The sequence below is a fragment of the Lissotriton helveticus genome, chromosome 8, assembly GCF_964261635.1.
Source record: "Lissotriton helveticus chromosome 8, aLisHel1.1, whole genome shotgun sequence".
Taxonomy (NCBI): Eukaryota; Metazoa; Chordata; class Amphibia; order Caudata; family Salamandridae; genus Lissotriton; species Lissotriton helveticus.
In genome coordinates, this window is record NC_136069.1 from 926,412,801 (window position 1) to 926,439,910 (window position 27,110).

The 27,110-nt window shown below is 50.1% G+C and overlaps 1 protein-coding gene across 2 annotated transcripts in view; it reads left to right on the plus strand.

The window, feature by feature from the left end:
• SENP7 (SUMO specific peptidase 7) overlaps positions 1 to 27,110 on the plus strand; it is a 1,147,653-nt gene that overhangs the window by 501,574 nt on the left and 618,969 nt on the right. The gene's annotated exons all lie outside the window — the stretch shown is intronic.

A 27,110-nucleotide genomic window follows, 5' to 3' on the forward strand; every position in this document is an offset into this window, starting at 1 on the left:
CCAGGCCTGAGGAGACGCTGGTTTCCTAGCTCGATGCAAACAGTTACTAGAGGCTTACTGTGATTACGTGCGCTGGGTTAGGGAGGGATAAGGGGTGGGTAGAGGGGTCGCTGGGTGGCCGTGGGTGGTGGGGGAGGGGGCGGGTGAGGTTGTTTCTGATTGGGTTTGCGACATGCTCATACATGCTTTGATGTTTTGGCAGGGCTCTCCTGACTGTGGAGGACTGCATATATGCCTTACCTGATCAATAAAATAAAAATGTTGTTGTGAAAAAAAAAGTGATACAGGAATCGCATATAAATGACACCGGAACCACAAATAAGTGCCACCCATGCACGTGAACATCAGTTCCTTTCTTTCTACGACTCCTGAAGTAGATCTGGAGCTAGCTCTTCCTTTCCTCGTCAGTTGCCAAGTTCTTTTCTTTGCATTTGTCACCTCCTAAAACCACTAGCTTTAAACCTTGATGGGATTGTTGCAAACAGATGTCTGTGATGTATCCCTACAAGGTGGGCCTCTGGTGTCTAAGTTCAGGCAGCGAATACAAATTGTGCTGGGAGTGTGATGGAATTGAGGAAATGTCTACATCAACCTACAAGAGGCCAGTAAGCTAGACACACTGTTGTTGTCCCTCACGGTCCTTCTGCAGATGAGGTAGTGCCCTTTGTCATGGTTATTCGAGGGCAACCAAATTCCTGGATCTGCCATTACCCTCTACTGGAGTGAAGACTAATGTGCTCACATCTTTCAAAATTACTTGTTTTTTTGCGGAAAAAAATAGGACTTTCTCAAAAGTAACCCCCAGTAGTAAGATTACATAGAAGCATACCCCGTTTCCTGATAATGACCCAGAAAAACATAGGCAACGCAGAATCTTTGTTGCAAAGGATAACCATCTGATTCCACGTTATATGCTCAAATAGAGTTAATGTATTGGCATTAAAGGTGAGTATTGAAGGGACACAAACGAGTTGAGAAATAGTAAGGGTGCCTATATCGCTCTGAGACCAAGGTCGATTTATTGAGGAGAGAAATAAATTCATAATGTGAAATATATGGTGTGAGCTCTAACGAAGAGATTAGAGGAAGCCCTTACAACAACCAAATGTTCATAGATCAACGTTAACCACAGTAAAATGGTAGGAGGGGTTGATTCGGTAACCCAGAGGCTTAGTGACTTACTGCAGCAGCAGCCACCCCCAAGAGAACAGGACTGATAGTGCGAGAGGCGGTGAGGGTGAGCAAAATAGTAATTTTCATGTCAATTGATGATCACCAAATAAACAGCAAAGCTTTTAGTTCCTACCTAAAAACATAGATCCCAGATTTTCATTTGCTAACCGGAGGCTCAAGGACTCATGCCACAGTAGACACTATTGAATGGCACTTAGACCAAACCGACAGAGCCAGCCCCCCCTCAACAACTTTGATACAACAGGATTATGTTGGTAGGGTAGTGGTCTACATGACCAGAATTCCAAAGCTTAGACACCAAAAAATAGAGATCCAACAGTCGCTTACTAATAGGTGATCTATTGGATCAGAGAAATTCAAAAATGTTACTCCCTGGTCCAGATGACATAGTTGATGTCCTATAAATATCAATACCACAGGAAAACCATGACTATATAGAAGTGACTTTAGCTAGGGCAGAGTTTGCCATGGTCTTTGGCCATCTTGATTTGCGTATTGCTCTAGCTAATGGCTCCGAGATAGCACAAAGACAGTAATTCTCTTCCACTTTCTTCACTTGATACACTGGCTGCAGGGACTAACCAGCCTTCGTCAATTACATTTTCTCACTGAAATCTCAAGAGCTATAGAGTGCCTAAATTGCGGGTAAGTCACAGAGCCAGTTCCGATCCAGATGGACCTATTCCGCTCTGAACCTATGGTCTGGTCCCCTATATTAATTTACTTTCTAAATCAATCTTAGCAGGTGTAGACTAAGCCTGGGCGGTGAACTCCGCTCCGCTCGTGGAGTTTGCAGAGTTTTCCACACTCCGCGTTACATGGAGCTCGTAGAGTTCCGAAACACTCGGCTCCGCATAGCAAAGTTTATTTCCTCGCTCGCATTAGTCTACCTCAAGTTGGTGAGCAAGAACGAGGAAATTCCACCTCCTGGCGAGATTTTTCCTTTTTCGCGATCGTCAACATCAAGTTGGCGAGCGTGAGCATGGAAAATAAAACTCCCAGCGAGATTTCTCAATGCAGGGGTGTGAGTTTTCTCATTGCAAGTGGTCGCGTATGCTCGCGTCTGCTCGCGTTGAGAAACCACCCGTTTGCGTTGAGAAAGCTTCTGCTCGAGAAAAATCTACCCGAGCGGCAGAAAGGAAAGCAGCGCCCGCTTGCACTGTGCATGGGGCCGATCGCAGTGATTCCAAAGTACAGACAAGCAACCAGCACTGAAAATCACAGCAAACTGCATTTTTCTATAGCACTCAGCTGCTTGCAGAGCACAGTGTAGAGCGGCAGAGGTTTTTTCTCACTTGCGGAGTTTCACATAGCGCAACTCTGTGAACTCCACCCAGGGTTAGTGTAGACATACCACCAACATGGAGAGGGATAGAGAGCATCACAATTTTTCAAAAAGGACACAGGTGGTAATACAGCCATTTACAGACCATCCACTTGATGGCTGAAGGCCAGATATTGTTCCCCTTACTAGCAGATTTCATGTTTACATTTTCTTTGTCGTCTTCCAGTGATAACAGGTATTTGTAGCAGGAGGTAGAACTCCCGTCTGTGATAGATGCAACAATATATAAAACCCTCAACTCTCTCTCCCCCGCCACCCAACCTGGACCTGGTTGCACATACAAAATAGTGAGAAGAAAGAAAACGCCACCCCCCCCCTATACTCCGTTACGAGCTAGTGATTATGTGCTCCTGCAAGTACAGACTCTGACAAGTGAAAGAGGCATAAGTACTTGGAGCAGGTCAGTTCACAAAATTCTGTCGTTAGGAGAGCTAGGAAGGGTTTCCAAAGCTTGGGAAACGATGAGCTTTGATTAGTCAGTGTGAGAGTGATGCGCTCCATCCCCATCACATACCAAAGTCTCTGTAGCCAGCGCTGATGTGGCGGAATATTTCGGGTACCGCAGTGCATTAGTATGTTCTGCAGGGCCGGTAATAGTGCTAGACCTATCTGCCTACCTCTGCGGGATCGCAGAGGGAAGGTAAGTACATTCGGGAGGCCTTGGTGGATGTATGCCGAGAATCTAGGAAGGTCTGTCTTCAAGTGTGTGTCGATGTCCTTGGGAACCTGGGCCCTGTATGTAGCTAGTGTCGGGCAATCCCATAGAATATGTACTAGCGTGCCTACAGAACCACATTGACCCCAGCAGTCAGGTGACTTAGATGGAGTGAATTTATGTAGTCTACTGGGGGTGAGGTACCAGATTGTTATAATTTTAGTTGCTGTTTCAACACCAGGAGTGTTACGGGCTGTGTGTCGGGCACAATATTAACTCTCATCCCATTCCTTTACAGATAACTCTGTCACTATTTCTGAAGGTTGTTATAAAATCCAAAGGATATTTTTCTTTTTCTACCCTATCTCTGACTCCCGCCCCCTCTGGTCTGTGGATTTCACGGAAGGGAGATAAGGAGCTTGTATAGGTGAGTGATGAGGCGTGTGTTTGTCATATTAGATAGTAGCCTTATTTCGTATTGTGTGAGGAGACGTTAGGCACCCAGTCGAACCGAGGGCTGCATCACTCAGTGGCGTATTTGGGTGTATTGCCACCTCTCGCTTTCGGGAAGTTTGTGTTCTTGGCAGAGGGAGTCGAACAGAATGGTGCCTTCAGTGTCAAACAGGTGTCCCACCGATCTACAGCCCGCCTGGGTCCAGCGATAGAAACCAGGGTCCGACAAAGCCGGAGTGATGTTGAGGGCTCCTACTATGGGAGTCAAAGGAGAGGGAAAGTAAGTGAGATGTCTATGTATCGCCACTTTGTCCCAGCCCACTAAAGCTGGCCTGGTGATGGTATAAGTTGCTTAGGCGTGCGTTCTTTGGAAGAAAGGGGATCCTCCACAAAAACTGTCCTGCAAGTGCCTTTTCCATGAATGACCTATGTATTTTGGACTCGGCACGTGACCATTCAACAAAAGCTCTTAACTGTGTAGCCTGATAGTAACAAGTAGGGTCTGGGAAGCCTAGCCCACCCTATGAGGGAGGCCTGTAAGCTAAGTCTCTGTTAAGTCTGGAACGCTTATTCGCCTACACAGAATAGTTCAGCTTGCCTTGAAGTGCTCTTATGGATCCCGGGGGAGGGTCTAAGGTTAATGCTTGGAAAAAGTATAAGAGCTTAGGTAGAATTGCCATTTTTACCGCGGCTACCCTGTCCTCCCAAGCCAGGAGAGAGTGAGTTGGCGCAACAACGCAGATCGGCAATGTCTGCTGCATTAGTGCGCAATAATTGAGGGTCATGGTCTCGAATGTCGTTGCAGCAATCTGTATTCCCAGATATCGAATATGAAAAGTGGCCCACTGGAGGGGGAAGGTATACTGAAGTGCAGTTGACGACTGTTGTGGCATTGTTAGATTTTGGGCTTGTGATTTACGAATATACCTTTTGAAGCCAGCGGCTGACCGAATTCCGTCAGTTTGTCGAGGAAGGCAGGCAAGGATGAGACCAGGTTCTCCAGCGTGGCTAGGACGTAATTGACGTATAGGCTAAGTGTATGGGATTTGCTGCCGAACTGGATTGCCTTGATATCTGGGTGGAAGCGCACTCTGAGCCATGGGCTCCATGTACAGGGCAAAAAGTAGCAGTGACAGCGGGCACCCTTATCTGGTGCCTCTATTAATTGTGAATGGAGTAGAGGAGTGGCCATTATGTCATATGTACTGGCTATCCATCCATTAAGAAGTGCTCCAATATGGCCTCTAAATAAGGCCAGTGCTTTTTGTTAAATGCTTTTTCAGCGTCGGCTGATAAGAGAATACGTTCTTGGTCGGGTCTCTGGGCCATGTCTATGAGGTGGAGGACCCCTCGTGTATTATCCCAGCACAGACGCTGTGGGACAAAACCTGCCTGACCTGGGTCGATCAGACCCAGAAGCAAGGGGTTGAGACCCACCGCTAGGATACCTGTGAATATTTTAAAATCGACATTTAGGAGCAAAATCGGCTTATAAGAGGAGCATTGGGTTTTATCTTTCCCCCGTTTGGGGATCAAGGCAATGGAGGCCATTTTTATCTAGGGAGGGTCGCCAAAGTTTCAAAAGCATTGAAGAGTCAGCTGAGTAGCGATGATAGGGTCTGGCAATTTTTTTTTTATAAAAGATGGCGGAAAAGCCATTGGGCCCCGGGCATTTAGAAATCTTGAGCCGTGCTATACAGGAAAGAACTTCCTCAATTTTGATCGCGCTATCCAGATCCTTTTTCTGATCTGGAGTGAGGGTGGATGTGTGTGCCTTCTGGAGATATAGTTGGATTTCCCCTGGCCATAGGCTTAGCGCCGCGTTTAGCTTTTGGTAATAGTCTTTAAAGGCTTTTGCAATAAGGGGGTCTTCGGGCTGCGCCTGGCCCTCAGAATCCATGATCTCCTGAACCCGTTGCTCCGGTGTCCGATTTCGCAGCCTGCTAGCAAGGAGATGTCCATAGTAGGTAAAGGTCTATAGCTAAGTCAGTCAGACTATTGACATGAGCAATTACAGGTCTGAAAGAATTCATATATGCCACCCCATTTGGTTAACCAAAGTTATAACCCATAAAACAGATTTAGGCAAAAATAATTCAAATTCATGTCAGCTGGGGGTCGCGTAACTAGTTAGCATGGAGGAGTCTTGTTCGTTATCGGAATTAACCAGACAAATCGCTCCACCATCTAAGAACGGCCATGCACCACCACCCACAGAATCGAGAAAGAACTATCAATCTGTCAATCCTTTCCATGTCCGCAAGGAGACGTCCTGCATTATTGTCCCAGGCATAGAATTGATGATTTAGGCAGAGTGAGGCTTATTCTGCCCTATCGGTGTCAATACCAGCTAATTGGACTCTAGCGGCTTCCAACAGCCTCCGCACCAGTTATGGATGGCTGCAAGTTCTGCGCTCTTTATATTTGGCCGACGATATTGCAATCAGTTCACCCCTCACCACACGATGGAGACAGCAGTTTCTGGGGTATTGTTAATAGACAGACAGTCTGTAATCATTCTGGGGATTCGCTCTAAGTTGTCGGGGCGCTGCAGGAGGTTATCTCGCAGATGCCATGTTTTGGGGCTGTACCTCGGTTTGGGAAAGTCTATGGTAACAATTACTGCTGAATGGTCAGACAAAGAGTGGGGTTCAATAGTAAGTCTTGTACTTTATAGACCAAGTTGCGAATGCCAAGGAAGTAGTCTAGCCTGGCATATGTTTTCCTCACAAAAGAGTAAGATGTGTAGTGACGTGCCTGCCCATGTGTCTTCCTCCATATGTCTGTGAAGCCCCTGCTGTTAAGCCAGGCCTTCCCTAGAGAGTGCGCCCGCCTGTCCCTGTCTTTGTGCAGATCCGTCCATGTTATTATGGAAGATTAGATTTAAGTCGCCTCCTCCCCACCAGATTCAGTCGGCCTAGTGTCTCTATAATCTCCATCACCGCTTGCTTTAAAAATGCCTCTTGTCTTTCACTGGGCGAGTATATGGAGGTGATTGTGACTATTTCAGTGCCTATTTGTAAGGAGTATGCTATAAGTCTGCCCCTTAATTCGTCCTCTGTAGATATGAACATGCCTGGAAAGAGTTGGGAAATTAAAAGGGCTACCCCACGGTTTTGTTCGGAGGTGAGGACAACAATTGATTGGGGAAGTGTCTGGAGCGGAGCCTGTGCTCACCCTAGGAAGAAGATGAGTCTCTTGTAGTCGGCATATCTGAGCCCCTGAGTGTTCAAGATATGACAAAATAGAGATCCTTTTCAGTGGATGATTAAGACCTTTGATATTTAGTGTGAGGATCCTCAATTTATGTGAAATTTGGTCCGGGTAAATCTACGTATGTAAGGGAGAAGGATCATACATGCGAAGTCGATATAGCGAGCTCTGTTAGAGAATGTGTGGGTCAAAGTCTTGCAGTAGTGCTTCCCATGTCTGGCCCAAAAAAGGCATTTTAAACAAACCAAAATCCTAATAAACATTAATAACGAAGGTTTAAAACTAAAGTTACAGGAATTAGAGTCCATTTCTGGTAAGTTCATTTAGGAACTGGTGGGGTCTTGGGTGTGGCTCCCCAATACGCTCTGGCCCGGCCGGCCACCGCTCGGTAGTGCTGCAGACACAGGGATAAAAGAGAGAAAACTGCAATTGGAGAAGCTAGTGCGGGAGTTCCACAGGGACGTCCTTTCCGTCAGGGTGTAGCAGGCTGGGAGGATGTGCCATCTAGCGTATTTATAACTGCCTGTTTATCTCTGGCTATTGTTTCGGGATCTGATGGCAGGCCGCTCGGGGAGGTACAGGGGCCCCTCCGAGCTGAAATACTGGTTCCATCTGGTGCTACCCCATTATGATGGAGGGGGTGGGAAGTGTCCTCCTACAGGTCCAGCACACGACGAGCCTCATTCAGGGATCTGATTTGATGAAGCCTTCTTGCGTGACTAAAGATAATTTGTAAAGGATGACCCCAGGAGTAACGCACTCCTGCTGCTCGTAAGTGCGTGGTGATGGGACGGAATTCTTTCCATTTTTGGAGGGTTGATGCTGCACGGTCTAGATAGAGGACCAGGTGATTTCCCTTATACTGTATTGGGGTTTTGTGTTTGGCTTTCTGGAGGGTACACTCTTTCAAAGGGAAGTTGTGGACACACGTGAGGTTGTCCGGTGGCGGGGCCCTAGATGAGTGTTTGAGTCCCACTCTGTGTCCTGTCAAGTTGGATGGACGTCTCGGGACCCACTTCCAGGATGGCTCTGAATAAACCCTGTACATAGGAGGTGATATCAGGTACTTCTGTTCCGGGAACACCACGTTTTGTGATCTTCCAGTGTGGAGACTCTTTCGCCTAGCCTATCCAGACCTCACTGTATGTCTTTTAGCTCTTGTGCGACCTCTCTCCTAAAGGAATATAGGTCCTCGCGCAGTGAGGCGAATAGAGATTCTAAATTAGGATGGGAAATCAGTTACTCCAATGTTGCGGATATCCCCTGGGTCTCTTTTGTAGTCGCGAACACCCCCCCCCCCCCCACACTCCCCGGGACCCCCGTAGGTTTCAGCAACATGTTCTTGAGATTGCTGTACTTTTCCCCCTTGCAGTATCCATTGGAAGGCGGGAGGGGATCTTCTGGTAACTGCACTTCCGGACTCCCGGGTCACGCAGCCCAATGCCCTAAGAAAAATGCTCTTTGTGGGGGTTGGGGCCCTTCACTGCCGCCCCAGGTTTAAAAACCCACCCGTCCACCCGTGTCTTGCTGCTGCAGGTAGGCGCTTTAGGTGCTGTAACACAGTCGCAGGGTGGGAGTCGCGACCGTTTACCCGCACCCCACCGCAGTAGCTTTTGAGCCTCCGATCGGGTGTGCAAAAGTTAATGGCTCCCTTGAAGCTAAAATACTCAGTCGCTGGGCTTTCTGTGGTTTTGTGGCTGGACACTGGTGTCGATAGAGCTGAGCAGTGGGGGTGATGAGCTCTGCCACGGACTGTTTCTCACGCCGTTGGGGGGTTTCCCACATAAGCTCCAGCACCCAGGGGACCCGGGGGAGTGCACCTGGGTAAACAGTGTCCGGGTTTGATTCAGTGGCCTGCCCTGGTGTGAGGACAGGTCTATTGCTCCGCCTGTGGTCCATGAGGCCTGATGTCTGGGGGAGCAGGGGTGATCCCTCTTTCCGCCCTAGTTGACTGTGAGGCCCTCAGGAAGTCCACCTCCCATGGTAATAATCAGAGTCTTGCTGTCTGGACTCTCTGTGCTGACCACGTTGCAGGCCTCCCCAGGCACTGGCCTGCTCCCAGGGCTCCTCACCTTCTTCTTCTGACGGCCGACAGTCAGCGGCCATGCCGTCCTCCTCGCTGTCGTCAGGCTGTTGCGCCCCCGCTGTCTATGTTGCTTTTAGAGGCTTGTAATGGGCTCAGGGAGGGCTGCCAGGCAGCGCCACATCACCCGATCTGCGGTCGCGAGCCAGTGCCCTCTGCAGGCATCTGATCCGGCAGGCCCAGGAGGTAATGCCATTTTCCAGCCCACAGGCGCAGCAGGGAGGTCAAGCAGGAGCAGATCACTCTGCCATTGGTCTTCGTCTCCTGCCGGCGGCCAGCAGCAGCCATACACTCAAGATCCAGGCCAGGAGGGAGATCCAGGCAGTCTGAGTGGCCCTACTTCTTCTCCACCACTCCGGCTATAACAGCCAGAGCAATCGGTAGGCTCGATTTGCTGCTCAGTAGTGGATAAATCAGCCAGGCCCGGCGGCGGGGAGCGGAGAGACTCTAAAACACACATCTCCTGTTCACCTTTTTGGCCACTCTTCCCCCTACTAGCAGGTTTTAGAAATGAAACTAGCACAATGGGTTAGGTCTTCTGTTTCACAATGCTGCATTGGAAGTATGTGACCCTTCTCAGACAACATTTGTATGTGGCTTTGTTTACTTGAGGGGCACCTTTGATCTTGTGCCAAGTTATAGGCTGTGATCAGCTCTAAAGACCATGGGTGTATCACACTGCTTCTTATCTATTTTAATTAGACATCACATGGATAACAATGCTTAGGTTTTCTGGGGGGAGAATGGCGAACTGACTGCCCAAATCGCCATATAAAGAGGATTGAGACAGTACTTTGTACTCGCTTTGATTTTATTTACATTGTATATTAATGATGTAATCCAACATCTAAGCAAGTGTGTGAATGATTCCTCTAAATTAGACAGGCAAAAAAATCCCAGTGTTATTGTTCACTGATTGTACTTTGCTAATCTCCAAAATCCTACGGGTCTGTAAATATTGTTGAACAAATATTCAGATTTTTGCATGCAGAAGGGTCTGGAGATCAATGCGAGTAAAATGAAATACTGAAACTGGCGAATATGGTGTTAGAAAGAGTAAACAATTTTGATTATTTGGGTGTCTGAAACTCTGACAATTTATATGGTTCCTGACACATTATAAAAAGTAGTATGGTAACACGGCATAGAGTGTTAGTTGTGTTAAAAATATATACGTCCACTTTAGAATGGTTTCTTTGGTCATGCAACTATATTGGTTGAAGGCCCAAGCAGCTGCTCTATATGGAACTGAAATAGGGGGGAAATCAAAATTTAAATTCACTGATTATTAAGGAGAATTCCGAAAGATCTTTTCTCCAAATGTCCCCTAGTGCTCTCTTACTTCCTCTCTTTTTAGACATGGTTCTAATAAGAATAGTTCATTTTGCAAATGTAAGAAAGTTAGTATATTTGCTGGGACTATGGAACACCGAAGAATAGGAATTTGCCTAGCTATAGGACTGGTAAGTTCCAATTCTATTAAGGACTCGGAGGCGAGGATTATGCCTTCTTCCTTTGCATTATTACAACAGCAGCACATTTTCAAACATCATAAAAACCATCAAAAAAAAACTACTACTCCCATGAACACTCGTGCCAAGTCGGCCATTAGATGCCGACTTGCTTCATATGCTTTGGGGTTGCTCAGTCCTGACTGACTATTGGAACACGGTGACAACTACCCTCATAAGTTTCACCTCCCGCACCTTTCCCCCGACCTTGAAAGCCTATGTATTGCACCTCTTCAGCAGAAACAAGAAATATAGAGCTGCCATACGGTTGCTAGACCTAGGCCTAATAACAGCCAAGCGCTTGATCACCAATCGGTGGAAATCCCCCATGTCACACCATCCTCTTGCTTGGCGCCGATCCCTGCTCAACTGGGCGAGGACGGAAGGTGCGGGGCTATATTTTCCCCCTGGCACCTCAGTGGGATGCGATGGTCTCCAAAGTTTCGGGGTGGGCACAGACACGGGGTCCCCAACTGCATCACAGAGGATTTTCACTCAGGGTACCTCCCCCACTGACGTGAATGCGGACTAACACCGACACCCGGAATGCCACTAACCCTCTACCTCAGAACCCTGCTGCCACTGAGTCTTGGAGGTGTTTGAGGTCCTACAGCGAATTTAGATGTGGCGGCAGGTTTTGCGCAACTCTTCCCTACCCTTCCTTCGCTTTCGTTGTCCTCATTTTGTTGTGCCCTATATCCCCGGTTACGTTTGAACTGCACTGCTCCTGCACTACTCGCATACTACCCGATGCCGAGATTTGTCAGCACCACTCTGTCTTTCTTGAGATATTGCCACAAGCTTTGATGTAATTAATGCACCCTGAATTTTCATTGTCATTGTTGGACAGGCCCCATGAAGGGCTCGCTCCCTCCCCGCATGACAGGGCCCTGGTACCGGCCCTCCAGGTACTACCCGCAGAAGCAACCCGCAACCCGTCCCCCATGGGACGTCTACCCCGGTATCCCCTGTGTCCCTGGCCTGGGCCACCGTCAGCACCCTTGCCCGGGCCAACCGCCATCTTGGACACTGCGCCACGAGGCCGCGTGGCCTCCGCTCGACCCCGGGCCTGGCCAGGCCCCGACATCCCGGCACCACCATCCACCCAGGAGGTGAACGGACCACTTGGCAGGTCAATGGGAGTAAGAAGTGTCGATGGTTCTCTCCCGCCAGGTGCCGATCACCCCCGGCCTCCCCGGGTGCCGGCTCCACCCCCCTGCTGGGTGTCTGGACTCCCTCATCCCGGACCTCCCGACCTCCAAGAGCGAGGGTCCGGACATCAAAGAGCGCCAGACCTATAACTGAGGCAGCCCCAGAACAGGAAGGCAGTTGTATCCTGGAGTCGAGAGACACCGCGACGAACTCATCCTTGACGGACTGCTGGCGCTGCCGCAGCCCTGCCTTGTGAACTATTGTCCTGCCTGCTGGCGCTGCCGCGGCCTTCTGCAACCTTCATCTTCGTGGGACCTGCTGGCGCTGCCGCGGCCCGTTGTAACTTCCATCTTCGTGGGACCTGCTGGCGCTGCCGCGGCCCGTTGTAACTTCCATCTTCGTGGGACCTGCTGGCGCTGCCGCGGCCCGTTGTAACCTCCATCTTCGTGGGACCTGCTGGCGCTGCCGCGGCCCGTTGTAACATTCATCCTCGTTGGGACCTGCTGGCGCTGCCGCGGCCCGTTGCCACCTACGACCTCTTCGGGACCTGCTGGCGCTGCCGCGGTCCGACCCGTCCGAACACCGAGCTCGAGGATTGTGAGCTATCACCGTTCCACCGCCGTACCTACGGGTACCAAGACTGTCCCGCTACCCCCTTTTTCCTACTAGAGACTAGAGCTGAGAGGACCACCGTGTCCTGATCTCCTTGTATCATACTGCCTCATTTCAAGAACTGCCTATAAAAGGTATTAATCTGATCTTCGTGTGGTGTCCATCTGTGGGGGGGAAGTTACCTGTCTGTGCGATCGCTGGAGACGGTCCTCACTGGAGGCCTCTCCCCTTGTGCTCGGCCGACCCTCCAGGTCCCCGTCTAACATTGGTGGCCAGCGGCGCGATCCGAACCAACGCGTACCGTACAGACAGTAACTCACCCTACGACTAAAACCACAATGACGACCAAAGAGAACGGATCGGCAGAGAAGTTCCAGATGGAAAAGCTGGAAGAATACAACCACCGAGAGCTCAAACAATTTTGCATGGACTTAGGCATTGCTACCACCGGGCTAAGCACGAAAGAAGACTTCAAAAACGCCCTAGAAGCCTGGACAGAGACGAATACCGCCACCCCCCGGGACCCCGAAGCCCCGGAAGTCAACACCACCCTGACGGAAGAACGGAGAACAGGCCCCTCCCGAGAAGAGATCCAGGAGCGGGAAAAAAATAGACTACACGAGTTAGACTTGGCACGGCTCAAATTAGACGGAGAATTGAAGCTGGCGGAACAAAAAATAAACCTAGAACACTTACGGCTCAGAGAAGAGCGAGAGGAAAAACAGAGACAGAGGGACCTCGAGGAAAAAAGACTGGCGTACGAACACGAGTGCAAACTAGCAGAGATAGAAATACGCAAACTGAACAAGAACTTAGGGGTGCCCGAGTCACCGCGCTCCCCGGGTACTACCGAGCAGAAGGTCCACATCCCCAAGGATGTGGTCCGAGAATACCACCGAAACGACGACATACAGCAGTGGTTCAAGGCCTATGAGATCGCCATGACTGCCCACCGGGTCGCTCGAAGTGACTGGGGAGGCGGGTTATGGGGGAGATTCGTCAATGAGGGCCGTGATGCCCTGCTGCAGCTCCCGGACCATCAAATGACGTCCTACGACCACATGAAGGCCGCCCTCCTCAGTCGATATGGGCTTACGCCCGAAATGTACCGCCAGAGGTTCCGCAACTGCACCCGGATCCCAGGCACAACTTGGTTGGAATACGTGAACTATTTCAGCCGGGCCTTCGAGGGATGGATCAAGGGTAACAACGTAACCACTTACGAACAACTCTTCAATCTCATTGTGTGGGAGCACCTCTCCAACAACTGTTTCGTCGAGCTCAGGCAGCACCTCCTCGACAGTAAATTGACTGAACCACGGCAGCTCGCCACCGAGGCGGATCGGTGGGAGAGCACCCGAGTGGCCCGGAGTGGGCCGAACGAGCAGAACAGAACCAACCAAGGTCATCACCGTCCCCGGGGAGGAGGAGGAGGACAGGGCCGGGGCAGAGACGCTGCCCCAGTCGCTCCCGCTAACACCACCCCGCCCCCAGCAGGCCGGGGAAACCCCCCGATGCGCCCGGGGTTCCGAGCCAACGTTACGTGTCATCGATGCCAGCGAGTCGGCCACTATGCCAGTGACCCGACCTGCCCGAAGAACCAGGTTCCCGGGCCCCGCCAGGTGGCGGCCGCCGCCCTAGGAGAAGAACAGGTCTCCGAAGACTCTGAAGCATACGAGTCGGAGCAGTTCGAGTGGGAACCCGCCGCCATGACCCTGGCCTGCCTAGGAGGAAGAGACATGGTCCCGCGGACTCCCCTGCCCGCCAACACTCGGAAGTACAGCCAATGGGTGAGCATAAATGGGCGCAAGGCCGAGGCACTGCGTGACACCGGGGCCAGTGTGACGGCCGTCCGTTGTCACCTGGTGACCCCAGAACAAATCCTGCCAAACGTGCTTTGCCCCGTCCGATCGGCAGACAACTCGGAGAGCCTGTGTCGGATGGCCTGCGTCCCCTTCGAATGGGGAGGAGTGTCCGGCATGCTGAAAGTAACTGTCCGCGACGATGCCCCCGTGGACTGCCTCCTGGGGAACGATCTCGAGAGCTCCCCGTGGGCAGCTGTTGAAAGAAGAGAGCATCTGGGGATGTTGGGTCTCCCGGACTGGGCGTGCGTGACCACCCGGACCATGGCCACCCGCACCATCCCGAGACCAGAAGAACCGGAATGGTCAGCACCTCCGCCCTCGATCGCTCCAGAAGAAGACTTCATCCATACCGACCACCCGGAACCCACCACAGAGGGGTCCGCACAGCCCCCCGAACTTCCCGACCTGGCTCAGTGGCGTCAAGAAGGGGGGCCCACCCAAGAACAATTCCGGCAGGAGCAAAAGACCTGTCCCTCCCTCGAGGGACTGCGACAGCAAGCGCTCGCCCAGGGCCAAGGCGACACCACCGGGGCCCACTGGGTTTATTGGGACAATGATCTCTTGTACAGCGAGCAGAGAATCGCAGAGCTGGGGGCCGGTCGAGTGCTGGTGGTACCCCTCCACTTCAGAGACTTCCTGTTGAACTTGGCCCATGATGTCCCCCTGGCTGGGCACCTGGGGCAAGACAAGACCTACCACCGCCTGGTGACTCACTTTTTTTGGCCCAAAATGAGAAATGACGTCTCCACCCACTGCCGGTCCTGCCCGACCTGCCAGGCCAGCGGGAAGAGCGGCCGCAAACTCAAGGCACCCCTACAACCATTCCCCGTGGTGACCACCCCGTTCGAGAGGGTGGGAATAGACATTGTGGGGCCCCTGGACCCCCGAACAGCACAAGGGCATCGCTTCATCCTGGTCCTGGTGGACCACGCCACCCGCTATCCTGAGGCGGTCCCCCTTCGTACTATAACAGCCCCAGTAGTGGGTCGAGCCTTAATGGGGATCTTCTCTCGAGTGGGCTTCCCCCGGGAAGTCGTCAGCGACAGGGGTACGAACTTTATTTCAAAGTATATGAAATCCCTCTGGCAGCAGTGCGGGGTCACTTACCGATTCACAACGCCCTATCACCCCCAGGGAAACGGACTGGTCGAGCGGTTCAACCGCACTCTCAAGGGGATGATCTTGGGGCTAGAAGAACCCCTACGCCGCCAGTGGGACGTGCTACTACCGTGCCTCCTCTTCGCCTACCGAGAAGTCCCCCAGAAGTCCCTCGGCTTCAGCCCCTTCGAACTCCTGTATGGACACCCCGTTCGCGGGCCTCTCAGCCTAGTGAAGGAAGAATGGGAAATGGCCCCCCTAAAAACCCCTCCAGACGTCTACAAGTACCTCCTGACCCTCCGCAATCAGACCCGGCGATTCAGGGAGGTCGCCAAGGCCAATCTTGAGGCCAGTCAAGAGGACATGAAGAAATGGTACGATCAACAGGCCTCCTCCATTGAGTTTGAACTGGGTCAGCAGGTATGGGTGATGTCCCCCATCGAACCGTGTGCCTTGCAGGACAAATGGACGGGGCCCTTCAAGGTGATCGAGCGCAAGAGCCCCGTCACCTATCTCATCGACCTGGAGTCCCCCCGGAACCCCCTCCGGGTTCTCCACGCCAACAGACTCAAACCACACTTCGCGCGCTCAGAGCTCAGCCTGCTGATGGCTACCGACAGTGGCGCAGAAGGAGACTCCGAGCCCCTCCCTGACCTACTGAGGACCCGTGAAAGAGATGGTTCGGTGGACGGGGTCCGACTCTCCGAGGCCCTGACCCCGGAGCAGCGTCAAGATTGTCGGGCCCTCCTGCTGCCGTTCGCAGACCTGTTTTCTCTCACACCCGGAGTCACCTCCTGGTGCCTGCACGACGTGGACACTGGGGACAGTCCTCCTGTCCGACACCGGGCGTACCGAGTACCGGATCGGGTACGCACCTGCATCCAAGAAGAAGTCTCCAAGATGCTCGCCCTCGGAGTCATCGAACCTTCGGACAGTCCCTGGGCCAGCCCGGTCGTACTGGTCCCCAAGGCCGCGGCCCCGGGCACCCCACCTGAGCTCCGATTCTGCATCGACTATCGGGGTCTGAACGCGGTCACCCGAACCGACGCTCACCCTATCCCCCGAGCAGATGAACTAGTCGACCGCATGGGGGCAGCCCACTACCTAAGCATCTTCGACCTGACAGCAGGCTACTGGCAGATCGGCCTCACCCCCCGGGCCCAAGAACGTTCCGCTTTCTCCACCCTGGATGGGCACTACCATTTCAGAGTGATGCCATTCGGCATGAAAAACGCTCCAGACACTTTTCAAAGACTGGTGAACCAGGTATTGGCGGGCCTCGAAGAATTCAGCGCCGCCTACCTGGACGACATCGCGGTATACAGCCGCCACTGGACAGACCACCTCCACCACCTCCGAGAGGTCCTGCAGGCCCTCCAACAGGCCGGCCTAACAATCAAGGCCAGCAAGTGCCAAATCGGCCAGGGGTCCGTGACCTATCTCGGACACCAAGTGGGGAGCGGTCTGGTGGCCCCCCTTCAACTCAAGGTAGCTGCCATTCAGTCCTGGCAACCCCCCGAAACACAAACCGAGGTCCGAGCCTTTCTGGGGCTCACCGGATACTACCGGCGGTTCGTGAAGGACTATGGCAGCATTGTGGGGCCCCTCACGGAAAAAAAGAGTCAACTGGACTCCCGACTGTCAAGCGGCCTTCGAGAGGCTGAAGGCCGCCATGTGCACCGCTCCTGTGCTCCAGGCCCCCGACTACAGCCGCGAGTTCATCGTTCAGACCGATGCCTCCGACTATGGTATTGGGGCCGTCCTCTCCCAACTGAACCCCGAGGGAGTCGACCAACCAGTGGCCTTCATCAGCAGACGCCTACTGCCCCGCGAGCAACGCTGGAGCACTATTGAGCGGGAGGCCTTCGCCGTAGTGTGGGCCCTCAAGAAGCTCCGACCTTACCTCTTCGGAACCCACTTCCGGGTACAAACAGATCATCGGCCCCTGCAATGGCTAATGCAAATGCGGGGGGAGAATCCCAAACTATTGCGGTGGTCCATCTCCCTGCAGGGGATGGACTTCACTGTAGAGCATCGCCCTGGTCAAGACCACGCCAACGCGGACGGCCTGTCCCGCTTTTTCCGCCTCGACGAGGAAAGTCCCCAAGAGGATGGGTGACTCTCCCCGCCTTCAGCTGGGGGGGGACGCATGTTGGACAGGCCCCATGAAGGGCTCGCTCCCTCCCCGCATGACAGGGCCCTGGTACCGGCCCTCCAGGTACTACCCGCAGAAGCAACCCGCAACCCGTCCCCCATGGGACGTCTACCCCCGGTATCCCCTGTGTCCCTGGCCTGGGCCACCGTCAGCACCCTTGCCCGGGCCAACCGCCATCTTGGACACTGCGCCACGAGGCCGCGTGGCCTCCGCTCGACCCCAACCCCGGGCCTGGCCAGGCCCCGACATCCCGGCACCACCATCCACCCAGGAGGTGAACGGACCACTTGGCAGGTCAATGGGAGTAAGAAGTGTCGATGGTTCTCTCCCGCCAGGTGCCGATCACCCCCAGCCTCCCCGGGTGCCGGCTCCACCCCCCTGCTGGGTGTCTGGACTCCCTCATCCCGGACCTCCCGACCTCCAAGAGCGAGGGTCCGGACATCAAAGAGCGCCAGACCTATAACTGAGGCAGCCCCAGAACAGGAAGGCAGTTGTATCCTGGAGTCGAGAGACACCGCGACGAACTCATCCTTGACGGACTGCTGGCGCTGCCGCAGCCCTGCCTTGTGAACTATTGTCCTGCCTGCTGGCGCTGCCTTCTGCAACCTTCATCTTCGTGGGACCTGCTGGCGCTGCCGCGGCCCGTTGTAACTTCCATCTTCGTGGGACCTGCTGGCGCTGCCGCGGCCCGTTGTAACTTCCATCTTCGTGGGACCTGCTGGCGCTGCCGCAGCCCGTTGTAACCTCCATCTTCGTGGGACCTGCTGGCGCTGCCGCGGCCCGTTGTAACATTCATCCTCGTTGGGACCTGCTGGCGCTGCCGCGGCCCGTTGCCACCTACGACCTCTTCGGGACCTGCTGGCGCTGCCGCGGTCCGACCCGTCCGAACACCGAGCTCGAGGATTGTGAGCTATCACCGTTCCACCGCCGTACCTACGGGTACCAAGACTGTCCTGCTACCCCCTTTTTCCTACTAGAGACTAGAGCTGAGAGGACCACCGTGTCCTGATCTCCTTGTATCATACTGCCTCATTTCAAGAACTGCCTATAAAAGGTATTAATCTGATCTTCGTGTGGTGTCCATCTGTGGGGGGGAAGTTACCTGTCTGTGCGATCGCTGGAGACGGTCCTCACTGGAGGCCTCTCCCCTTGTGCTCGGCCGACCCTCCAGGTCCCCGTCTAACAGTCATGTTGCTATTAGTCAAAATGTGCCTTGCCACTTGCAATTAATTTTCTCCCCTTTTTCCACCAGTTACATGAGTGCTGCTCTGACTGTATGTTTTACTGATAAATATGCAAAAACAAACGAAAAAGGTTAATAAAAACGATTTAAACAAAAGAAGTATCAGTAGGATTGGAGAATACCAGGAAAGTTCCAGAAGAACTGGAAACCACACTTGGGATCTCCACAGGGGGGAGTGGACTACCAAGTTCGCTCCCTGACTCCTGGTCTCAGCCGTGATCTGGGTAAGCATTGCAAAGGGTGGGAATACGTACCCTGACTTCAGGTTCCAATACTGGAGGAAAGCATCTGGGGACACCGCTAAGGGCTCCGGCTTCCAACTGTAAAATCAAGTCATTTGGTGATCGAGGCAAAGAGGTCGATTGAAAAAGGTCCCCAAAGGACGTTCAACCTCTGAAAGATGCCTGTGTCCAATCACCAAGTTCTCCCAACCCGGAAGATACTCTGTCGTCATCGTCATGATACAGGCAGTACTGCCAAAAGCTGGGTGCTAGATCGGACATGGCTTTGTATCTGAAGCCCCCCCAATGATTGATGTACCGGACTGCTGAGATGTTGTCCATCTTGAGGAGTACAGGCCATTGAATGGAATCCCTGGTCCAACAGTGCACCCGTTCGTTCGTTCGTTCAAATAACTTTATTTCGATTTCTCAAAGGAAATCATAAAAGTATGCAAGTTAAAATATAACAACATAAAATCATAATACACTCCCAAAAAGAAGAAAAAACATCATAATATATTGTTACACAATTCTGATTTTACATAAGACAAATCAATAACGGTTTCTAATGGCAAGTGCCACTCTAATGAAGCTTAATACAGCATTACAGATTTTTTCCGTGGATAGTGATAACAAATATTCATAGCCTTCTTTATAATAAGGCGATCCAAGGGACAGTAATAGTGGTTTAATAAAAGAATTTCTTGGATCTTTGTACAAGGTACAAAATAAAATTAAATGCAGTGTATTCTGTGACACTTTGTTATTACAGGGACAACAGGGTAGAGTCGCCTTCCAACCCCCCTGCTCTGGGAAAGCAAAAAGAAAATGTAAGGTTCCAAGTCGAAACCTAGTTAAATAAAAGCGCCCTTGCATTTTCAGGATATATGTTAAATAGAAAGGGCGCACTAATTTTCCCTGGACACGTAGTACCTGTTCATTACCACCCAAAGATCCCAATTTTTGGCTATATGCTCTTTTAATGATAGTCTTAGAGTCCTTTTTCAAGATATCGTGGTTTTTAAACATGATATCTAGCCCGATTTTATCAAAGGTGTCTCTCACATATCGAAGCCAAGGGATTTCATCAAAATGCTCAAGTTTAAGACAATCTGTGAGAATATCTTTCGTCAATTTCAGATCTTCAGATTGCCAAACTTTAGACCATAATACTAAGGGTGCAATGTGGATAGTATCACAAACAAACTCAATTCCAGCCTCATTATGACAAAAGGAATTTGGTGTTCCCGAAGGAACGCATAATAGGCGTTTTAAAAATTTGTTCTCCACAATCTGTATTTTTTTACAATTCTGTGACCCCCAAACACCAGCACCATATGTTATAACAGAGACACATTTAGCCTGGTACAGGGATATCATATCGGCAATGCGTCGTTGTCCCAGTTTACTGGCAAAACGAAAAAGGGCCTCATTTAACTGTGAAACCTTCTGAGCCCGATTTAACAGCAACGGTTCCCAGTTCAGTTTTTTATTAAAGAGGTTACCCAGATAACTGAAATTATCAACTTTGTCTATGCCAAAATCCCTCACCTTGAAGTTGCGGGTTTTCATATTCTTCTTTTGCCCACACATCATGGTGAAGGATTTGCTAAAATTGACCCCAAGATCTAAATTTCCCATAAATGAATCAAAAGCATTCAGACAAGTCTGCATGCTATTGGGAGTAAGGGTCATTAGCACAGTATCATCAGCATATGACAACATTGGGACCTTTTTGCCATTGATCTTAGGAAAGTCAGCACCAGTTTTAATCAAAAAACTTTCTAAACCGTTTGTGTAAACCAAAAATAAAAAGGGAGCTAAAATACAACCCTGGCGAACTCCTTCAGTAGAGAAGATATGCCTGGTTTTTTCACCTCCAGGACCATATCTAACCCTAACCGTTGTAGCAGCATGCAACCTACGGAGCAAGATTACCAACGACTCCTCAAACCCCATTTCCTCCATCATGGACCACAATTTCTCTCTACATACAGTGTCGAAAGCACTAGACAAGTCCATGAATGCCAAACAGATTGAACTTCTCTTGGCACCCATGTACTTGCCCATAATCAGTGCTAAATTCAGACACTGCTCAGTAGTGCCCTTCCCTCTTCTAAACCCATACTGTGACTCCACAATAATCCCTGATGATTCTGCCCAGGTTTCCAAGCGTGCCAATATCACTTTACCCATTAATTTACAGGAGGCATCTATCAGAGATATTGGCCTATAACATCCTGGGTTCGACTTGTCTCCTTTTTTAAAAATAGGCACCACAACCGCCTCAGTCCATGAAGACGGTACACACCCCAACACTACCGCCTTAAAGACATTCAGAAGCAGTGGACACCAGACATTAGGATTATGTTTGAACAAATCTAAAGGGATGGCATCCGGCCCAGGGGCTTTTAACGCCGCCCCCTTAGTAAGAGCTGACTCCACTTCTTTAATTGTTAATGAATCACTAAATATTTTTACTGATTCAATATTGGAGCCATCATATTCATCATCTCCTAAGGTAACAGTATGGACTATGTCTTTGGGATTAAATATTTTATTGTAGTGCTCCACCCATGATTTTTCAGGGATGTGTGTCCTGATTGTGTTGTCTTCCCCTGATTTTAAAAAGGGTCTATTAATTATTTCCCAAAAGAGCCTATTGTCTTTTAGAGCCACGGCTTTATCTAGGTCATCCCAAGCCTTTATTCTTAAATCTTTCTTCCTTTTTTGAATGGCATCAGTATATTTCTTCCTTGCCAGTCTGACCAAATCCTTATCACGTGGATCTTGATGAAGAGCCTTTGTTAAATAAGTTTGAGCAGATGAGCACTCAGCGTCAAACCATTTAGGGCCTTGATGGCGGTTACTAACCCTCGTCTTAACAAGACGTAAGGCAACATTTCTCAATAGGGTCTCAAAGCTTTTTACTGTATTAATTGGGTCAACTATAGGTGTCAAACAAGCTTCTATAGAATCTAAATTATCCTTAAAAATGTCTATCTCTAACTGCTTTACATTTAGCTTATCCCACCTTACGGTAACACCCTTGTTTTGATTATATTCTATTGGCTGTTCTTGGCGCATTTCATCCACAGGCGCTAGATCAAAACTCAAAATTAGGGGGTTATGGTCACTAACAGGGTTCACCTCAATTTTAAAATCTTTAACAAAATGGGAGAACTCCCTGGAGACCATGACAAAATCAATAGTAGTCATTCTGCCGCCTGTACCTTGAAAGGTGGGAATATTAGCTGACCCCGAGAAATTAGACATTTCCAACACACACAGATCATTATTCAGGATAATACTGTTAAGGGCCTCTCCTTGTTTAGAGTGTTTAAAGTGGGCTATCGGTTGGTCTTCAACATCCAAGAGGCCACACACTCTAGACCCACTAAATTTACACAACTCACAGTTATAGTCACCTAACCATATGATTACCAAAGGAAATACACTATTTCTCAATTTTGCTATTTCCTTTTGTAGGGTGTCAATAACTGTAGTGTCATTAGGGTCAAAGATATTATAGTACCAGTTGATTAGGAGCACATCTAACGGAAAGTGGTCCTTAATCATAATTATCTGGTACCAAGGTGATTCCAACACTTTATTCACACACATTGATTTGTGCCTTACAGAAATTGCTGTCAATAACCCACCCTTGGCTCTCCCTGATTGTGATGGTATTGCAGGGACATTGAACGTTTCAAACCCATCGATACTCTGGTCCTTCGTACACCATGTCTCCTGTAGGCAGACGATGTCAAAAGAATCAACATAATTCAACCAAACAGGATCTTCCTGTCTGCGGCAGAAACCAGCTATGTTCCAAGATATTAAACGAAAGTCTCTAGACTCCACAGGCCTATCTATCCTATCCTGCTCTTTTACAGTTATAGTATGTGCCTGTTCACCCCCTGCAAGCTCATTTTGTTGTTCTTCCTCTCCTCCATCTATTCCTTGATCAATACACAGATCTTTCACTGCCCCAATAGATATACTTGTACCCTCCGCACTACCCCCCACCAGACACAAATTACATTTCACATAATCCTGGGGGATAGAAGTGGATGTAACATCACAAATAGGTATTAATAGTGGTGAAATAGGATACAGTCAATCATTGAGACTCATAGGGGTTAATGGGTGGAACATATTTAACAGGGGAACATTCCAAAATTCTTTTGGATTTGTAGGAGGATAGTCATTTGGCCTGGGGTATGCCTCTCGGTAACTTCTCTGTGGGAAATAGTTAATGTTTCTATTGGGGATCGGTTTTTCCCTTAAAAATTTTAGTTGGGAGGACATATCCCACCCAGGGCAAGATCGGATTTCTTTCAAAGGGGGTAACATATTTTGTGGATAAAAATACGTTAAATTCCGAGTTGACACTCCCCCATTGCCAGTATTCACAAACCAATCGCTAATGTAGGATACCACCCTGTGATCCCGAAAGTTAACTATAACCAGGTCACCCTCTATATCCTTGGGGCGTATACCCACCCAATGGCATCTTCTGACTGAGACTATGTCGCCATTCAAGTGTGACGGTAATGGTCTATTTAAACTTAACCAATGAATCACTTTATTTTTTAAACTAGTGTTTGATTCAATTACTCCCTCAGAAACAGGGGTAACGCCCGTTAGGATAATAACAAAGTTAAAAGAATCTGGTGGTAGATCTACAATATTTTTATAGCTGGGCTTACTTCTATTAGGAAGTTGGGTTTGATTTGCAGGAATCCTACTTGGGCCCGTCTTTGTCAGTACCAAAGGCGGTTTAGTTTTATTTGTAGAGTTAGGGACTGTTCCAACAATAGAACCCACTGGAATACTGCGTTCTTTATTAGATTGGTCTGGGACACATTTTTTAGGGGAACATGTTTGACTTAATCGGCCATTTTCAGGTTTACCAACTTGGTTTGAGGTTGTATTTATATTCTGAGTTGTATTCAATGGAATGGTAACATCCGGTACTAGGCGATCCAATTTTTCATCTAACCTCTTAAGTCGTTCAACTAGGGGAAGAACAAACGCTTTTAGAAGGCTTTCGATAGCCTCCAGCATTTCTTCTCTAAATGCAATTTTGTTTTGAGTATCTACATCCCCTTGTTTTGAGAGTACCGCATCTATAGCTTTATCCCCAACCTGTTGTGATACAGTTTCTTTCGGTACTGTGGCGTCTTGGGGCAACCATGGGTTCAGAAACCCTTTATTGCTTTTCCCTCCCTTCCTCCTTCTTTTCCTGGCTGGTGAAGATATTATGGTTTTAGCATTTGGGTTATCACCTGCTCCACTATTTCTTGTATTTGACTGCGATACACGCAATGTCACAACCTCGGTTTGTATCTTTAATGGTGGAGGTAAAATATTACTAAAAGTATGAGGATCAGACTCCTGGGGAAGGGGTGTATTTAAATCAATAAGGTTATCTGATGTTACTGGGGACAAATCAATAATACCATCTACATCCTCATCCAAAACCCTTGATGATATCGGGGCCTCTTGAAAAATTAACGGTATGCTATCAGTATTAAATAGCTCCGCATCCAACTCCGTTTGTTCTCCGATACTAACAGGGGATTTCGGTTTACTCGGGGCTGGAGCTTGCTTCTTTAAAAATTCAATTGAAAGGCGGCGTTCCGCTCTTCTTTCAGCTAAAGCTAACTCTCGGTCAATTTCTTTAGTTGCCTTGACGAAAAATTTATCCAAGGGGCCAAGAATGGATGTATTTACACGATCAGGAAGGGGATTAAGACCGGAGCTCGACATTTCTTAAAAAGATTAAAAGGGGGGTAAATAAATAACAATTAAACTCACAGTAAAAATAATACCCAATTAAAACTTCACAATGTCCACTTAGGAACAATTGATGATGTACAACATTAACCAGAAAATATCCTGTGAAATAATTTTATCGTTTGACCAAGCAAAGCCAGATCCTAAGATGTCCTTTTCAGAGGGGGGGCCCAGCCCAGCCTCTGCCGGCCCCTGACGGCCACAGACGGCCCCGCCCTTGTCCCGGGCTTCTCCCGGCGCTCCCGCGCGCTTCCGCGTAGCGGTAATGACTGTTTGTATTTGGCTGTTAGGAGAAGAAGGGGAGGAGCAGACAGGGAGAGCGGCCCAGGTGTTCTGACTTGGGGCTGGCAGGCGCTCCTGGGAACTGTAGTCCCTGCCCAGCGCCTGCACTCGCTCGCAGCCCCGCCTGTCACTCACCCTTACACGGACACCGGCAAAGATCCTTGGTAATCCCTGGAGCACCCCACACGAAGCGGGACCCGCGGAGCGGGTACCGCGAGAGGTAGGCTTGCTGTGAAGGGTTGTAAAAGAGTTTAAAAATGCTCCGTCCTCAAAGTTGCAGCAAGTGGCTGTATTAGCGTCCCAGTCTTATCCACGAATACAGGAGTCTTTAAAGTGCAGGGGAAGGGGAGGAGCAGACAGGGAGAGCGGCCCAGGTGTTCTGACTTGGGGCTGGCAGGCGCTCCTGGGAACTGTAGTCCCTGCCCAGCGCCTGCACTCGCTCGCAGCCCCGCCTGTCACTCACCCTTACACGGACACCGGCAAAGATCCTTGGTAATCCCTGGAGCACCCCACACGAAGCGTGACCCGCGGAGCGGGTACCGCGAGAGGTAGGCTTGCTGTGAAGGGTTGTAAAAGAGTTTAAAAATGCTCCGTCCTCAAAGTTGCAGCAAGTGGCTGTATTAGCGTCCCAGTCTGCACCCCAAAAGAGCCCGCCAGTAGCTCTAGATAGTTGATATGTAATTTGCGTTTGTCTGGAGACCACAATCCTCTGGTAGAAAACTCGACGCACCTGGCTCCCCAGCCTAAGGTCCTGGTGTCCAATTCGATAACTAAATCTGGAGTGGAACTGAAGATTGCTCGACCTTTCCAGGCCTCCATGTGTTGGAGCCACCAGTGGATATCTTCCTTTACTTCTTCTGACAGTGTCACCTTGTAGGAGTAAAGACACCCCTTCCGAAGGTAATGCGCTTTGAGTCGTTGCAGCTCGCAATAATTAAGGGGGCCTGGAAAGATCACCTGGATAGAGGCAGAAAGCAGGCCCACTAACCTTGCCAAATCCCTGAGGGAAACCTGATTCTTGGCCAGGGTACGACGCAACCTGTGGCAAATCTTTGTGACTTTCCAAAGTGGGAGACTGAGCGTAGAGGACCTTGAGTCTATTACAAAACCCAGAAACGTCAGACTCTGTGAGAGACCATTGATTTTGCTTCGTTGATGACAAACCCCAGACCCTGGAGAAGATTTACTGTCATCTGAAGATGCAGATGAAGATGACGTGGACAAGCGTCCATAAGCAAAAGATCGTCGAGGTAAACGATCATCCGAATGCCTCGAGCTATCAACCACTCTACCACCGGCTTGAGGACCTTCGTAAAACACCAAGGGGCCGAAGAGAGACCAAACAGGAGGGAGGCAAATTCAAACATTTGACATCGCCAAGTGAATTGGAGGAACCACGGGTGGGGGGGGGGGGTCGGAATCACTAGGTAGGCATTCTTTAGGTTGAGGTGAACTGTCTAGTCTTCTTCATGCGGCACATCCTTGAGAAGATGGATGCCCTCCATCTTGAAGTGGCGGTAAACCAGCCACTCGTTGATATCGCTTAAGTTGATGACAGGGCACTTGCCCCCATCGGTTTTGTCCAATAGAAACAGATTGCTGATGAAATCCTTTGGATGGAGAACCACTGGCACATTTTCTCCTTTGGAAAGGAGGGAGGTCGGAAAACTGGATAGGGCGGGTTCTGGTGCGCTGGACGGGGTCCCCCAGGTACTCTATACGGAAACCCTGAACGGTTTACAGAACCCACTGATCCCCCGTGACAGAAGTCCAGGTCTGGAAAAAATTCCCCAGCCTCCCCCATATTCTTAAGTGGGAAAAGGGAGGACACTCACCGTTGGAAGAGGATGCAGCTCCTTGATATCCTCGACCCTTTCGGCATCTACCTTTTGTGGCGTAGAAGTTGCCAAAGCGTTGTTGGTCCTGATATTGACCTCTGTAGGAGCCTTGCCCTCTAGGCTGGTTGTTGGTACCACGGCCGGATGAGCGGGCCATGCATGGCCGGCCCCACGGAAAACCAGGGGAAAACTTTTTTAATGGTGGATTGTCCAGGGAGGTGAATGTGTTAACAAATTTACCCAATTCTTTTACAAATGGGTCGCCAAACAATCCACCTTGAGCCACCCGCCAAGCTTCAGAATCTGCAAGATCCCCTAGTTTGGGGCCCAGTTCAATAAGTAGAGAGCGACGGCGCTCAGTAGATACGGCACAGTTTACGTTACCGAG